Source organism: Pongo pygmaeus, chromosome 11 (assembly GCF_028885625.2).
Source record: "Pongo pygmaeus isolate AG05252 chromosome 11, NHGRI_mPonPyg2-v2.0_pri, whole genome shotgun sequence".
Taxonomy (NCBI): Eukaryota; Metazoa; Chordata; class Mammalia; order Primates; family Hominidae; genus Pongo; species Pongo pygmaeus.
Genome location: NC_072384.2, coordinates 112,677,536 through 112,691,698, shown reverse-complemented (window position 1 = coordinate 112,691,698; position 14,163 = coordinate 112,677,536). Strand labels below are relative to the sequence as shown.

General features: G+C 31.1%; 1 protein-coding gene across 4 annotated transcripts in view; it reads left to right on the top strand.

The window, feature by feature from the left end:
- ERBB4 (erb-b2 receptor tyrosine kinase 4) overlaps positions 1–14,163 on the top strand; it is a 1,171,999-nt gene that overhangs the window by 222,132 nt on the left and 935,704 nt on the right. The window lies entirely within an intron of this gene.

Genomic DNA, 14,163 nt, shown 5'->3' with positions numbered 1-14,163 from the left:
ATGTGTTACTTGCTCATTGTTATTTCTTGAGTTATTTTAAAATCAGAGGAGCAAAATAATATTATACTTTTATATTTTTGCAGTGTTATGTGCAACAGCAGTAAAGTAGAATCAAATATTAAAAAAAATTAAAAGACTTGTAGCTAATACCCATTTTCTGAAATCCTTGCCTACAATACTTAAAACTTATCTATTTTGGTGTGTAATAGTGCTCAAAGCTCCTGTTCCGTCATGACTTCAATAATCTCAAAGTACAGAAAGATACCTCAAGCTGTGACTAGCCTTTTAAAAAAACCAAGTAAATTAGCTTAAATTCTCCCACAAGCTTGGGATTGTTAATTAATTCAGCCTCAGTCCATTATACAATTATAATTTAAGCTCTTAGTCCCTACATCTGTTAGCAATGGAAAGTAATGAAAGAAATAATGTTGATGATGATTTATCATGACTTGCCAAGAGTAGAATAGTAAATGAAAGAGAAAGGCTCTTTCTGGATTAAAAGACGTGGATGGAGATCACAATTAAGCAGTTGACTCTAATACTTTTCATTATTAATTGATATTTTCCTTTAATTTCTCTCTTAGTAACTTAAGCAATAAGTAAATTCACGTGCTAATTGGTTTTTTATTCTAAATATCTTTTGAAGCTTCAAAATTTGATTCTTTTTTAAAAAAATCACCAGAATATGGTTATTTTGGGTATTTCTTTTTTTAAAAAAATTCTATACTGCTTAGTAGGATTGAAAATTTTTGAGGCTTGATAAGAACTTTCAAGATAACCAAATAACTAATTTTTTTCTAATGAATTAATTTAACTGTTTCATTTTTCTTTTCTTTTCTTTTTTAATGTAATACCACAGACTTTGATCTAAATTTCTTGCCATCCACTTTGAGATGCTGTTAACTCACCAGAGGTGATAGTTTGAATTATCAGTTCTTGGGAATGTGTTCAGAAAAAGAGTGCTTGAAAAAAATTAACGTAAAAATGTCAACCAAGTTGAGGAAGGGATAGACAAAGTCTGAGAAACTATGTACTCATACAAACTTGAACACAAGATTTTCAATTCAATGCTTTTAAAAATATTTTTGCCAAAACTGATCTCAGTTAACTTTGAAAATAATTTAGTAACATGCTTTCATAACTCAGTGTCTTAGTGAATTCAGCATTTTAGGGAAAGATAAATTTAGCCAACGTAAAGCGGGATCTTACTTTATTTTAGGGAGAAGACCTCTGGTCTTATAACTGATTTAACTATATTTTTCACTGTTCGGCTAGTATCTGGAAGTGTATTTGAAAGTTTGTAGATTGTTTAAATTGTGGGATGAAGGGGAGATAATCACAAATGAAAATTTATTCATTCTGAAAAATGCCTCAAGAACTTTAAGATTCTATCTCATTTAACACCTTGATGATTCAGGAGATTGAACAGTAGTTAGTGAAAGTTGCAAGTGGGTCCAAATTAATAGATGTTACCCAAGGATATTAAGAATAAAGAAAAATTTTTAAATGAAGAAACAAAGATAGTTTAAAAATTCACTCAATGAATAATTCTGGAAAACAAAACTAAATTGTGACTTGTGGGAATGGTGTTAAAATGCCATTCTAAGAGATTTCATGATATTCATAAAATGGCATGTTAATTGTGCTTCTACACAGATGGGATAGACAAGCATAGCATTGAATTACATCTATTATTTTAAATTGAGACAGTTTAATATCAAAGTATACATATTATATGATATTAATAAACTAGAATCATTAACAGTAAAAAAGAAGAGCTACAGTAGAGTTAGTTATATACTGGAGTTAGTTATATATATACTAGAGTTAGTTATACACTTGGCATATTCTGAGATATATAAAATATATGAAAATCAAATTATGTAAATGAAAATGCTGTCACAAAATAAGCCTTGTAGGCAGAATAAATTTATTAATTTTTCAAAAGTTGTAAGACCTCTAGTTGATATCTTTTTTTTTTTACCTTATTTGACAGTAAAGTTGTGTTGGTATTCTCTGGAATGTTTATTGGCTCTTTTCAATTTCTAATTTGTGTCAGTAATAACATTTATGCATAACAAAAATATATTATAGACTGGTTTGTAAATGGAAGAACACGTTGGTATATAAAATTGTTTACTATATGGTATCCAAATGGGATATATTTACCTTAATATGTTTTCATTAATTTCTAAATTGTCTACATGTTCCACTGTCCTTACCATATGAAAAGAAACTTGCCAAAATATTTCCAGTATTATTCACTGTGCTTTGAAAATTTAAAAAAGACATTAATTTTTCTTTCGTGGATGAATTTAAAACTATAAGGGCTTACTACTGATTTAGCTCGTAGTAACTTAAAAATGTACTGATTTTTCTGAAAATTTACAATCAAAATGATTTTATTTTTTTTCCTTATTAATACTATATTGTTCAGTTCTGCTTTTGCTTCTAAAATAAGAAGAGGAGGAGGAGAAGCAAAATAAAGAAAATAAGAATAAAGCCAAACTGCTTCACTCTACTCTAAAGATGTTCAATTTAATATATTCAGATATATACCTGCTGTTTTCCATCTTGATCAATCACTTCAATAGAAAACAAGATAATTTTTTTCTGAATATATTTGGGTTCTATATTAATTTTTAAAGAACTATATATATTGCTTGCCTGCTTAAAACAGTTTAATTAGAATGTTTGCTTTTTAATTTGACAATTGAATCTTATGTAACTTGGAAAGAGTACTTTCCAACAATATCAGTAGCAAGAAAAAAATATTTTAGTGCACTAAATTAATGAATTTTAGGCTAAAATAGACATTTTATTAGAATGTATAATCTAATTGGAGATGGATAATACACAATTTCATGGACAAACTGAATAATTTCTAATTTAATGAGTCTTGGAAATTTTACCACCCAACAACTCTCACTAAATTAAAAAAAATTCAAGTATATATGGCAGCAAACAAGAGTAGTCTTACTTTACAATGTTCATATTGGGAAGGCAGGCAAGTCAGGAATTCCCCAGTTTCACCAAATAAACAGGGTCTTTTTCTGACCGGGGCCATCCTAGAGTAGTTCCTTGAAGGGGAAGTCATTTCATTTGCTTTCTGCCCCAGCAGTTACAATGTGAAACATAGGATTATGAGAGAGACCTCAGGACCCTATGCCTATCCAGGAAAAATCTTCACTTTCTTCAGAGTACAACTGGGTGTCTTTATCTCAAGGCAAAATCTACTCGTATATGGGGTGAAGAGTTGAACTGTTTTCAGCGTTGGGTTGAAAATCTTTAAATCATGATCTTGACAGTTGCCCCTGGGCATCCTCTCCCTTTCTGTATTTATTCACCAGGAGGTAAGTTTATGTGTCTTTATGTTTGCTCTAATAGATTTCTCTTGTGCACATTTTAGGATGTAGATGTGGCTTTCTCTGCATTTGTCAGTTTGATGTCATCTAATTTCTTCCATCTGGGAAACGTCATTGCTTCTGATTAACTGATAGAAACTTTTTGCTTCTGGTTAATGAATAGAAGCTTTTTTATTTCCAAAATTGTTATGAATATATTCTGCAAAATTGTCCCATTTGTGGTTTTTTAAAAATTTAGGACTTGAGGAGAGGTGGATGCATGTGATCAGTCTACTTTTTTCATATAGTTTTGATTCTCTCCAGACGATAGTCTGAAAGTAGGCATTTAAAGAAACAAATTCATTTTATCTTTACAAACTGGAATTTATCTGGTATTAAAAATGATCAGTGCTAAACATAGTGAGGTATTGGGATATATAGCTTTAATGGGCAGTCAATAGCCTGTTCTTTTCTAAATTGCAACTCTATGATGATAGGATTTATTTTAAAACTGAGGATGGGTGTGTTAACAGTTGGTGGGATTCTCCCTCTTTCTTCCCTATCTGTTTCTTTTTTGTCCGTTCTATACCTCCTTTGTTTCTCTCTTTTTCACTTTTATCTCATTCTATATTATTTTTCTTTTTCTCTATTTTCCTATTCATTTATTACATATTCTGCCAGTAGTATTCAGGCATATATTGTTAGCCCCTCTGATTGGATATAAAAATTTGATGACCCCCATCTCTAACTTAAGTTACTAATTTGACAAATTCATTTAATAAATGTTGGATTTCTACTGTGTATCAAGTAATGTCCTAGCCATTGGAAATAGGTGAACGAAGTCCTAGTCTCAAGGAAGTTTATACTGTCAACATCTGTCCTAGTACAGAAGTCACTGTGACTATCGAGCACTTGAAATGTGACTAGTGCAAAACAGGCTATGCTTTACATGTAAAACAGATGCCAGATTTAAAGGATTACTACATAGAAAAGAATGTAAAATAGCTCATTGATAATTTTATGTGGGTATATTAAATATATTATGTAAATGAATGTCATCTATTTTTTTTTTTACTTTTTTGATGGTGACTGCTAGAATATTTTACATTCTACTTCTACCAGACACTGGTGCTGTATGAACTGGATAGCTCATGAATATTTCCTGATTTTCATGGTAAAATAGCAATCATTAAATTTCTTTTTTTTTGAAAATAAAATATTTTTCAGTTAATTTTTCCCCCAATTTTTAGTTTAGTTTGGACTATAAACTTCTGGAATATATATATATGAATCACAAAACAGAGAGATTAGATGGTTTGGGCAAAATTACTTAGGGAACAGCTGCCAGACAAAGTAAATTGAAATCTCCTAGCTTTCAAACACATGCGTATGTATAATAAGCTGTAAGGTGTAACAAATATTGGTGGCATGAAAAAGAAAAACAAATATTCACTAATAATTTCAGAGAAGTAACATGGGTTAATCAGGTTAATGTTTTCGCCTTGTTCCCCAATAGAGGGAGGCTGAATATCATCTGTCAGTGTCTCTACTGATGCCACTATAAAGAGACATAAATGTGATGTCTTGAACAATAGAGTATAATTAACAGCGTTCAATGTGATATTTGAATAAATGAAAATGCAAATTGAAAGATATTAAAATAGTGTTAATTTTAATAATTATAGTTATAACATGGAGAATGGTGAATTTCTAATTTTAGATTTGATAAAATAATTAAAAATAGAATAGTCCCTATATTAGACTTTATGAAAATAAACTGACTTTTAACTGAGGGGCAGTTTATTATAGAAACCTGTTTACTTGCTTAGAAAAATGCATCTATTTCTACAGAATCAGTTACATTATACCTTAACATCTGGGGAGTTAGAGCCTTAAAATTTTACTTCAAGGGTTGAACTCCAGCACTAAAAACATGGCCCAACATGTTGATATACAATTTTAGTATTTTAAAAGTTTTCTTTTTCTTTTTATTATATAGGATGATAACATCTCCTGAGTTTAAATATAATACAGTTTAAAATTTGTCACTTGTCATTAATAAGAACACAACTGTCATAATTTTATTCTGAAAAACAAATCTTTGAAAGTCTCTGATTGCTTGAAAAAAAATACCCTCAAAGCTTACCATGGCATTGAAAACCATGACACAGATTTGCAGCAGAGAGCTACAAATACATATGTAACTAATGACCTGAAGAGTCTTTGATTGTTATTTGGTTATTGAATTAGTTACATCATCTTAAAATTACTATTTAAAGAGTACTTATTTGCTTTCTATGCTAGGGAATGATAACAAATACTGATTGAGTGCCTGCTATTCACCAGTCACTCTGCTAGATACTTTTAATAAACATCTCATTCTAGTCTTTTAGTCGCATGATAATCTCACCAGGTGATTCTCGTTGTCTTTATTTTAAACATGAAAAAGGACTAAAACTAAAACTGTTTCATTCATCTTTGCTAAAGTACCTAACCAAACATTTATTTTATAATAAGTATTCAATGAATATTTGTTGGATAAATATGTTAATCAGTGTATATTATAAATTCCTTAAGGATTATGTCCTTGATGTGCTTGCAGGTTTAAATGAGTGGAAAATCAGAACGGACTAAAAGTGTTGATTGATCGTATTTTTCTTTGGATTGTGTAAATAGTCTAGTCCTCAAATCAGAGGGTGTTAACTTATCAAGATATTTAAATAATTATTTTTCTCCATATTTCTTCATAAACTGTAGTTGTTCCAGTTTTAAAATTTGCACTGATGGTAGGTGAGCATGCTTCTAATTTAGTGTTGTGTGATGCTCATTCTAAATTTGATAAACCAGAGTATCCTCCCTCAGATTAAGTTACTGTAGCACTTTTATACACTTTAAATTGAAAAGAACCTCCTCAAGGGAGATTACTTTTTCTTCAGCTGGGGTTATTTTTACCCAATATTGGGTTATGGACCCAAATCCTACAGAAATAATTCCCTTAGTTAACTATTCTAATATAGTTTCCCCAATATGCTTGCAAACTTTAATTTACTTTAACTACCAAAAGGATGATCTTATAGCTTGGCCAAATTATAGAACGTTAAGCCTATTGAATATTGCTTCAACACATTTAATCAACTTTACCCTCAAGGAAATACATGCCTGGGTTTCATTACCTAATATCCTGCATAGAGAGCTCACAGGATTTAGGCACACAGCCTTTTTTCTAGTGATCATTGCTAAGTTTTTTCTCTTTAGTTGAGGGGAAAAGATGTTGAGGGCAAGATATTTTAGCAAAATATATTGATCAACCTTTAATACTTTAAACAGAAGATGTCTAGAGGTCAAACTATGTAACTTCAAATAAATTCTGGTCTTTTAAAGCTTCTTCAGAACCTTTTAAGGAAATACCACTTGGAGAATGGATGTAGGTAGGAATGAGACGTTTCATAGAGAAAATGCCAGTTCTAAATGTTATAAACAAAATTGTTTCCTCAGACTCATTCATTTATAACTAGTATCTAAATAATATGAAGTGTTATACGTTCAGAATTCTTGCTGTCCTCTGCAATGAATGTATGAGTGAGAAAAACTATTATTTTTGTGAATAATTCCGAATATACTATAATTTGGCTGGTAATATTCAGAAAAATGAGGTCCATATTAATTCAGATTCAGTTAATATTTAATATCTATTACATGCCAGACGGTGTGCCTATGTTTTTTCAATGATTGGCATTTATGTCAAAATCAGCAACCAAGTATTTTTATTAGACAACTCTCATCTGAGCTCATTCAGCTCTGTATCAATTTTTCTATAAAATTGTGGAGGAATGTTTTTTGGAGAGAGTTAAGGTAGAGATAGAAAATACAACAAGTCCTTTCTCAAAAATTCAGAATAAAACTGTCTCTTGGTTATAATGCATGGATCGGGGACTTCAATCTAGTATTCCATTAAACACGTGAGACGATGCAATGCTGCTGTTCAAAAACATTAGTCTACCTTTGGCTGCTCCTAGAGAACTCTTTGAAATAAAGTGTGGTGGCCTGTTCTGGGACAAAGAAAATCAAATATTTTAATTTTCAAAAGAAAATATTAATTTGCATCATGTTACCTGCTATTTAAAGCAACTACATGAAATCTCTGTATTTTAAACACTAGACTGTGATCTCAATCTCATATGGTGTATGTGATAGTAAAAGACACAAAATAATTCTTACTTGAAAGGACCAGTCCTAGAAACATACTAAACGTTTATTCTCCTCAATTCTCTATGCTTTTCATGTAGATAAATGATTAGAAATCAAAAACCTTGTCTGTATTCCATAAAAACCGTGCTGAAATGCATTTCAGAACAGCAGTCTAATATTGTGTTCTTGGTGGACATAGGAAAGGGCAAAGTGGTAGCTATTTCTGCATACTTTTTATAACTAGTATTGAATAATTTTATTATGCAATTCAAAGTACTATTGCAATATATTTTTAAAGCATTAGTTAAAATTTCGTTTTTTTTTTTTTTTTTTTTTTTTTTTTTTTTTTTTTTTTTTTTTGCCAATAGTCAGCATGATTTATTTTTGCCTGGGGATCCAAGAGCTAATATTTGTATTTAGTCAGAGGAACTACCCTGCTGTCAGATTAACTCTTTGCTCTCCTCATCTCTTCTTCCTCTATTATGCGAACGGTAGCTTTTAGAGCTAATGGGGATCTGAAAGTTCATCTGATCCAGTTCTTTGGTTAGCATAGGGGGAAACTGAGGCTTTGAGAGACTAAATGACTGAGCCAAGGATACACAGATAATGAGTAACTGAGCTCTGATTGGAATGTAGGCCTTCTGACTTCAAGTTTGATGTACTTTTTATTTTGAAGTCTGTTCTCTTACTCAATAATTTAATAATAATTTGGCCTTTCATTTTAAACTATCTCAAATGATTTTTGGAAGTATTTCAGGAATAATGTGTTATGGGAACCAAAATATTTTTTTAGTCAATTAAAAATGCCATCCAGAAATCTTACAATTAAATCTTATATTAACAGAAGACATAAGTAATTTTAATTGGTTTTTATTTAAATTGTTATATTTTCTAAGTGTCAAGTAACTTTGGGTAAGTAAATTTGTAAGTAACTCTTCATAATAAACATTTCCAAAAACAATATGAATAAATGCATCCAAACTTTAAGAAGTAAATTAGAACACTAGTAAAAAAAAATAAGTGACAGCACCAAATGTTAGGATATAAATTTATTCAGAAACTGGACTGCTTTTACCAGGCAGGCACGTTAGGACATGCAGTTTAATAAATACTGAATAAAATAAGGAAGAAATGTGAATTTGATGAAGTTTTCTGGCAATTAGAGCAATTTATTTCACTATTAACATGACAAGCTCTAAATGGAAATCAGCTATGGATGAAAATGCAATTTCATTGCTTGGTATTCTCAGTGCCATGTAATTAAATAAAGAAATGGGGCGGAGGGGCAAAAGAGTGTCCATGGCTGACTGTTCTAGCAAAGCAACCATCCATCATGCAGGAGTTGCCTGCCTCACAGTGCTAAGATGGGGTTTGTGAGTTTGTGTATACTCAGAGAGGCTTTCGTTTATAGAGTTTGTTTGTTTTCTTCTTGAAATACTGCATCTCAAATGGAAGGAAAACAATAGTCTTGCTGAATTTGAAATGTCAAGTGCAATTAAATACTGTATGTTTTTGGGGGTGGTCAGACATAGAGTTTTTACTTCTTTATATAAAAATCAAATAAAAGCAGAATACTACTATATATTATCTACTGTTGCACATAAACAGGAATCTTATTATATTTTTAAAGCATTCAACTGGGAATGTTTATCAATATATATGTATATGTGCATGTTTGATATATAATATCAAATATAATATTGACAACTTAATTAGCTGTTTGTGCAGAAACAACCAAAGTAAATATTTCACGTTTAGCAGATTTACTTGTACATATACCATTGGCTTCAAATAAATTATTTTAGCATGTCTAAAAAACATTGAGGCTATTTTTACAATCATATTTTCTCAGAATAACCACCTTGATTTTTGAATATGTTTCTTTTTAAAATGCATTAAGTTTGTGTACTTAACAGATTGTGTACATTTCTTTTAATGTACAGGGACGTGATTAGGAACATAATCTATAATTGTGTAAATGTTGTAATTGCTTGTGTTTTATTTGTATTTACTTTTAAAATTTATTTTTATCAAGTGTTGCCATGTAGTTATTTTGTGGTGATATTTTAATCCATAAAAACTATCAAATGAAGTCATAATATTTTACGTTCCAATTTCTACTATAGTGAGGCATACTGGAAATGTTTTCAAAATGTTAAGGAGTCAGGTTTTTTTTTTCCTTTGATTCATCTCATGGTAGTTTCCCTTGATAGAGAAAATGCATGACTCTAATATTAAGAATGTAAGGAGTTATACAACTATCATATAGGTAGTAGAAACAGAATTACAGAAATATGGAGTGTATTTTTCTGTACAATCTTGACCAATTAAATACTATTTATTTTTAGAAGAATACTCATAAAATCACTATTAGTGGAATAAAAATCATTAATATATTAACCAAGAAAATTTATACACAGTATTTCACAAAGTGTCTTGTTTAGAGTACGTCCTCACTAAACAGCATACATTAATACTGATAATAGACCAATTAGTTTTTCTTTATTTTGGGAGTACTGGCTGTCTGAAAAGAGTAATGACTTAGGGAATAGATTTGGTTCTGCTAAATGTACAAAAATCAAGAAGTCTTAGTTATTATTGTATCTGGTTTCAAAAGAAAGGAGACTGGATCAACCATTATAAAATAATAAAATGTTTAGCATTTATAAGTTGGGCATTCATAAGTTTCAATAAATATTCTTCTTTTTTATATGAAGAAAATATTTTAAGTGCCTTATTAGTATTTTAATGTTAAATTTATATTTCTCTCTTGTTATTGGCTAATTATATATATATACACACACACACAGACACGTACGCATACACACATATATACTAACATATACACAGAATGCTAAAATTAAGCTAATATTTAGAATTTTTATGGATTCTAATCTTTCTCTGATTACATATAAATTAGGTTTCTAGACACTGCTTTTTTATTGTAGGTTTCAATATTTCTTCTCTATTGACATTGCTCTAAAGAACTTTAGCTTTTTTAGTTACTAGAAGGGCTGAGGTTCTCGAGTACTAAATATGGAAACCTTACAGGGTGGAAAATGGCCATATGAATTTTGTGTCAACCTTCCACCCTTGTGGCATCATTAGATTCTGGTCCAGTTCTGATTTATGTCTTGTATGAGAAATCAAATGCTCATTGATGCTTTTTCAATAACTTGGCATATTTTGGGCAATTTCTGTGCGGGTGGCTAAGAATACATTTGGACACCTAGATTGATTGGTGGAAATAAGTCTCTGGATATGCTACAAATAAAAAAAAATTGTGTTCTTTATCAAGCCAGTACCATTTACCCAGGCCAGCCCAGACACAGGCCAAACATGTTCTCATGCATGTTGACTTTAGTGTGTGGAATAAATTTTTCAAGACATTGAACAAAATATTTTTGTTACTAGTTTATTAGAATGTTTCCATATTCGGGTATAGTTTGGAATGGCAGGGGAAATTGGGAGAGAATTAGTTTCACGGGCTTTCCATGATTGGTTCTAAAATATACATTGCCAAACACCTCTTCTCTACCACCACCAGTTGTACAGAAATATTTTACAATTTCTTCTTCCACATTCTTATTGAATTTCTAAACATCCCTTAGTTTTCATTCTGCTGAAAGCATTTTGACCAAGTCACATTTTCCACAACAATATTGCTGGTATACGTATAGTTTGAAATCTCCAGTATCTGATATTGCTTATCATGTCTCTGTAGAAATCAAAGCATAAGTATAAAAGAAGAAAGATAGTATATTTTCTACTTTTTGAGTTGAAAAATTAGGAAAGTTATCTATTTTTTAAATCTTTTATCTTTAGTTGCTTTCCCCGTTTCCATTGTTCCTACTTTTAATTTTGTTATAGAGTCCATTTCAAAAGATATTTCTTCTTCCCTGCACTTCTACCCTGCATTAAATATTTATAAGATCAGCTAAGTGTCTCAGGGAAAACATGGCTTTGTGAAAACAAGAACATGGCTAGTAGCAAAAGCTGACTCTGATATCAAATATTTGTCTTTATTTTAAAACTACTCAATTCTGAGTTCTTGATCAATAATACTTGATTTGGACTCATCAAAACTATACTTTTGGGAAATGTAGTCACATATTAAAAATATAGTGGCTTGAATAAGTAATCTATTACAAAATTAAACTGTAATTCTAAGATATATTTAACATTCAGGAAGACTTCCATAAGACTACTTCCAATGTTTACAACTTTCAGGGCTTAAGCAGTATTAAACACGTGCTAGATAAATAGAGTCTGTTCTCAGGATTTACAAGGATCAAATATCAGTAGAACAAAGTTCCTCCCAATTTGTGAACTTAAGCCTGTTTGAAAGCAATAAATGTCTTTATAGCTGTGGATAAAGATCCATTCCTATACTGACATGATCTAGCAGAGGGTATAATCAAATATACATAATTGGAGTGTTTTGTCAATAAAGTGAAATAGGGAGAAATCCTGAACATCCCTCCTGTCTGAAGCTCCCTAATCCATTAAGCACTGAAGGAGATAGAAATATGGAGAAATGCTCACTTTTGCTGAAAGGCACTGCTTTTCCTGCCCTTCCTGTAAATGACAGTTAAGTGATGATGGGATAATTCCGGGTGGTTTTCTGCCTCCTTTTGGTCCACTTACCCCTGTAATGCAAATGTGAATCTTCCTCCACCTAAGAAAATAATAAACTTAGGTCTTTCTTTCTCCCTCCACTCCTCTTCTTTCCCCATTTTTCCCTCATCCTCTCTTCTTTCTCTTCTGCTTCCTTTATTCTTCTTTCTCCTGCCCCCCTTTCATCTTTTCTTCCTAAACACCTTTTCAGGAGTGAATCTCCTCTATTACTTGTTGGGATAAACAATTTTTTATGTCTATACATAGAAATGATAGCTTCAGAATTAAGGAAAGATAATTCATTTAAATGGAAGTGAAATACATGCTCATGTGTGTTTTCTTAACAATCACAGTAAGTGCTATCTTAAAATAAAATCCCACTAGTTACTTAGGCAAATCTAAAATATTTATTCATGTTTTACAGAAGGTCATAATATTTTATCCTTTTGGAGGTTCACGAGAGCCATTCATCTCTTTCTTCAATTACAGAAATTATTTGACTTTTGAGATACTGCTTCCCTAATAAAAATAGAGAAGGTGATTGCTTAGAAAATTCTGAAACTCATATTTTGCCAATGTTTTATCGTACTGCAATTATATGAGGTAATAGAATGGACTCTAATTCACCCCTTATTTTGATGACTTGTAAATTCAAACACATGCAGTTGTGGAAGAATAGCTGTTATACCACAAGATTGATTCTGTTATACTGAACAGTGCTAGAGTAGATATTATACAACAAGGAGATTTTATACAAATAGCTTATGTCTACTCTATAGCTTATGTCAAGCAATTATTAAACATTTGTATTAAATATATTGTCTTCTTATCAGCACATATCTAATAACTCCAGGGAAAGATGTAAAGAACTGATGACTTTTCTCAATTTCCTGTGTACCAGGTGATCTAGATATAAAACCCCAGTGAACAATTTATTGAAGAAGGTCGTGTTGGCTTCATAATACAAATGGGTAAACTGAGGTTCACAACATTTAAGTAATTTGCCCAAGATCACATGTCTAGTAAATGGCATAATCAATCTGCCTAAATTTAAATCAGATGATATTCCAACTACCCCACATTAGCTAATGGTTATAATGAGAGTGTATCAAAAGCAACAAGGCACAGTATTGGTCAAATATGTCTTATATCCTTAGTGACATAGGATACCCCTGCCAATGCTACCCTTGTCAATAGCGTTGCATTTCTTGAAAGTCCTTTATCTCAAAAGTTGTAATTGGATTTTTAACTTTATGTTTTTATTTTAAAAAATAAGATGTGATGTTATTTTTCAAAGCTCAAAACTATGTTTACCCTATAAGTTACATGCCTCCTGGGCCACATATTCATTTTTAAGAAGCAGAGAATTATGATGACATATGGATTCCAGGACCTCTGAGGGAACTTGCATGGGGGGAACTATTAATATTGTTTGTGCAAACGGTAATGCCTAGAAGTGTGTGGTGTGTAATCTATGAATCCATATGCATCAGCACTGACAATATTAGATCCTGTTACAAAAGTTACTACACTGGAGAGAGTTCCAAATTTGTCATGTTTACCAAGATATGTCCAACACCTAGCAGGATGACTGGTCAAATTAAATGCTTAATTAATATTAGCTGATTGAATAAACCATTTCAGAGTCACATGATACAACACAGATTAAGACAAATTTGTGAGATGTATTACAGTGCTCGTATTTTGTTCAGTGAGATATATTGGTCTCTAATCTTCAATTCATTTTACCCTATTTAAAATTTTCAGGTTATACATTACAGGGAATTGGGATACGCCTAATGAATACATGTGATGTTTAAGTTTCTTTTTATTTAACATTGTAAGAAAAAACAAAGAAAAGGAAAAATAGGAGCAATAATATAATATCTGGGGATTTTCAGATATTAGAGTATAACTGTTACAGAGGAAGACATGGTAAGACGAGGGCGGATCCTTGAATCAGGAAAAGAAAGGTTTATAATGTTTTGAAAGTGCTAAAAAAAGCATATCAATG